Source organism: Stegastes partitus, unplaced genomic scaffold (genome assembly GCF_000690725.1).
Source record: "Stegastes partitus isolate 25-593 unplaced genomic scaffold, Stegastes_partitus-1.0.2 Scaffold2851, whole genome shotgun sequence".
NCBI classification, from domain to species: Eukaryota; Metazoa; Chordata; class Actinopteri; family Pomacentridae; genus Stegastes; species Stegastes partitus.
This window is the reverse complement of record NW_007580582.1, coordinates 13,920-17,824: the sequence shown is the minus strand read 5'-3', so window position 1 is coordinate 17,824 and position 3,905 is coordinate 13,920. Positions and strand designations below refer to the sequence as shown.

Below are 3,905 nucleotides of genomic sequence, written 5' to 3'. Positions count from 1 at the left end.
GAACTGGGGCGTGCTACCATGAAGCCAAAGATCATAACTTCTGTTCGGATGCTGCAGGAAACAGAAGCAGCACAGCGTTGCTTCAGAAATGCTTCTCCGTGATGAAACATGTTTTCTTCCACATTTTCTTCCAGATCCTAAACGGGACACAGAGCAGAGAGTCCCACCCCAGGAGTGGCTACTTGCAGTTCGGACAGAGTTGGTTCAGCGATTGTCAGACGCGACTATCAACCAGCTGCTGGACCGACTCTATGGGAACGGTGTCGTCACTGAAGAAGAGAAGAACGTCATCAGAGCACAGATGGGAGCTGATAAAGCCAGGGAGCTCATCGACAGGGTTCGCAATCACGGACATGATGCTGCTTCAGTTCTGACCACTGCTCTTAATGAGGTCGATTCATTCCTTTTCAGAAACCTGAACCTGAGGCAAAAGCAAGAAAGTGTGTAGTTGAGATGAGCTGTAAGAGCTGGCCTGTTCACACTCTCAGATTGCCGTTAAATGAGAAGCTCTGTTGTTTGAAGCAGCTATGTTAGGGAACGGTCTTTGACTGTAACTGTTATCCAGTGTTTGTCAAAGTCCTACTGGCCCCAAACGTATCTATTAAACATACTTAATTACCACTGCAGTAACCACCCTGAACAAGATGAAATAAGACACTGAACAGGACATTTTATCGGCTGTTGTTTCTTTTAGACGTCTGTGCTTTGTGAGCTTGTGTCTTAAGGGTGTTTTCATTTGTGTTGTATTTTTATTGTTGTAGCCTCGTCAAAGGAGAATTTCTGTCACTGTTTGGGACAGACAACAAAGTCTATCTATCTATCTATCTATCTATCTATCTATCTATCTATCTATCNCATCTCTGTGCTCTCACAGCGCTGCGTCTGGACAACCAGCTGTCTGTTGTCCAGTTCACTGACGAAGGAATGAGCACGTTGAAGCCGCTGCAGATCACTGACACCCATGTGGTCGTGGAGGTCGCTCACCTCTCTCTCTTCGGCCTCACCTGGAATTCTATTGAAAGACCGATCTCACTCCCAGTACGTGGCAAAGTGGTGCTGTTCCTCCGGCCTCCAGGGAGAGCGCCTCGGACACTTCATGTGTTTCTGCTGCAGGAAAACGTCCCTGTGGAACAGGTAAAGTGAACAGAGGTGTGTCTCACGCTGTGGTTGCAATCGAACCGTCAACTCTTACATCCGAGCTTCAACATGTTTCAGAGCTGATGTCCTCTGACCTGATGTCCTAGTCTGTCTTCACTGGCTACCAGCTGCCATATCTCCCCTCTACTGGTGTCCTGGTCTCTCATAACTGGTTGTCAATGACCAGCAGAGACTTTCAATCTCTACTTCCGCTCTCTTTTTTTCTTTCCACTCTCTCTGGTAGGATCTCGTGCTGATCAGACGTATTCTGTAATTCTCATCTAACAAACTTTGGTCAACATCCAAGGTTTTCAATACCTCCATAAAGAAATAGAGTTGGCTACCTGTTCATTCACACGATGATAAATGTGTTCTTTCTTGAAGGTTGCTGCCCAACAAGGAAAAGCAGAATACATCCCGATCTCAGCTGAGTGTGTTTTGAACACTGGTCAGAGTTACAGTGTCCTCTGTGAACAGGANCAGAGAACTGATGTCTGATCTCAGGGTGGGGCTTCAACCACCTCTCTGCACCATCGAGCTGCCTGCAGAGTTCTGCAGATCCTTCCTCTGACACTATTGGCATTTTCCCAGCTCTGCTAAAGATGACACATCTGAACGGTGGCCTTACATGATTTGATTATGTGTTCCTCTCTGGGTGCTTTGGAACCTCTGACATCTTAGGATGTGTTCCATGGTTCCACCTTGTGGACAGAGTTGGACTTTTGTCTCTGTTTAGTCCCTTTGTGTAAAGGTTTTAATGGGCTGTTTGTGGCAGCAGTAAACTGAGTAAGAAATCCCAGACCCTGGGGAGCTTGGCAATCAATCAATCAATCAATCAATCAGTCCATCCATCCATCCATTCATCCATCCATCCATCCATCCATTCATCCATCCATTTCTTCCACTTATCCGGGGTCGGGTTGCGGGGGCAGTAGGCGGAGCATGTCGTTCCAGACTTCCCTCCCCCTGGCGACGCTTTCCAGCTCTTCCTGGGGGATCCCAAGGCATTCCCAGGCCAGCCGGAAGCTATAATCCCTCCAGCGGTTCCTGGGTCTCCCCCGGGTACTCCTCCCAGGTGGACATGTTCAGAAGACCTCCAGAGGAAGCCTCCCTGGAGGCATCCGGATCAGATGTCCATACAACCTCAACTGGCTCTTTTCGACGTGAAGGAGCAGCGGCTCTACTCCAAGCTCCCTCTGGATGTCTGAGCTCCTCACCCTATCTCTAAGGCTGAGCCCAGCCGCCCTGCGGAGGAAGCTCATTTTGGCCGCTTGTATCTGCGATCTCATTCTTTTGGTCACGTCTCAGTGTCCACATTGCTGCTAACGCTGTACTGTCCACCTTGCGCTCCATTTTCCCGTCACTTGTGAACAAGATCCAGAGATACTTAAACTCCCTCGCTTGAGGAAGCAACTCCCTCCCCACCCAGAGGTGGCAATCCACCGGTTTCCGGCAGAGGACCATGGCTTCGGACTTGGAGGTACTGATCCGCTTGGCAATAAAACACTACCAAAATGTGCAGTGATGGACACGTTATCAATAGCAATCAGAACATTTTATAGAATGTATGATAGTTCCACTTAAAAGCATCAGATCTCCATGAAAGCACAAACCAAAAACACAAAGTCCAGCTGCATGAACAAACTCCAGGCGTGCTCACTGTCTGGATCATAATCAGCCTGTCATACCTTTGATGTGTACATGTGGGNAGTAAATATTCTATATGAACACGTTGAACAGTTTCCTACCAGCATTCCTGTCTTCACCATTTACAGTCGCGGCTCTTTTTACTGTCATATTTTTTAGAAATATATATATTCCTCATTGCTCTCCATTAAAACCATGTGTTACTGAAGCAGCTGAACACGATCGTTTCATTTTGTGCAGAAGAGTCACATGACGCGTTAAACGCTCCTTTTTATGTGAACAGAGTCTGAAGCAGAAAGTCTGAGTTGACAAGGAAAGTTGAACCACCTTTGTGATGCCCGTAATCTCTGGCTGGGGCTTTCGGTTTTGTCAATTCTGTCATGTCACTCAAGTTTCTGTTTTGTGTGCACATTTTATGTCTTGTCTTTCCTGTTTTATTTTGAAATCACTAACTGGTTGTCTTTGTCTTACATTTACTTCCTGCACCTGTCTTGTCACACCTGCTCCCTGATGGCTTTCCCTCACCTGTTTCCCATCTCCCCTCATTACCTCGTGTATATTACCTTGTGTGTCTCACTGTCTCGTCGCCAGTTCGTTGCACTTCACAGTCCTCGTACCAGTGTTATCAAGTCAAGTCTAGTCATAGTCACAGTCTGTTTGTTACGACCTTGCTTCTGGTTTTGGACCTTGCCTTTCGCCTCTTGCCTTTTGGATACCTCTGCCTTGTCTGACTGACCGAACCCTGCCTGACATTAAACCTGCCTTTTTGCCTGAACCTATTCTGAGTCGAGCATTTGTGTCCACCTGTTCTGTGAGTGAGTTCATGGCAAATTCGGCTCACACAAAGAAAGCCTGGCTATGTCAAACTGGCTTCGTAGTTCAGCCCTCAGAACTATGAAACTATGAAAAGAACACATATGGAATTATCTAGTAAACAAGAAAGTGTTAAACAAACCAGAGCATGTTTTATATTGGAGCCCTCTTTTGCTCTGATGACAGCTTTACACACACTCGACATTCTCTCAGTCAGCTTCATGAGAGGGTCAATTCGTGGAATTACTTCCTTTTGTAAAGCGTCTTTGAGTCTCTTAAAAAGCGCAACATAAAACCTATGTATTATT

At 46.6% G+C, this 3,905-nt stretch overlaps 1 protein-coding gene across 1 annotated transcript in view; it reads left to right on the top strand.

The window, feature by feature from the left end:
- LOC103375750 (NACHT, LRR and PYD domains-containing protein 14-like) overlaps positions 1 to 3,905 on the top strand; it is an 8,932-nt gene that overhangs the window by 2,351 nt on the left and 2,676 nt on the right. The window lies entirely within an intron of this gene.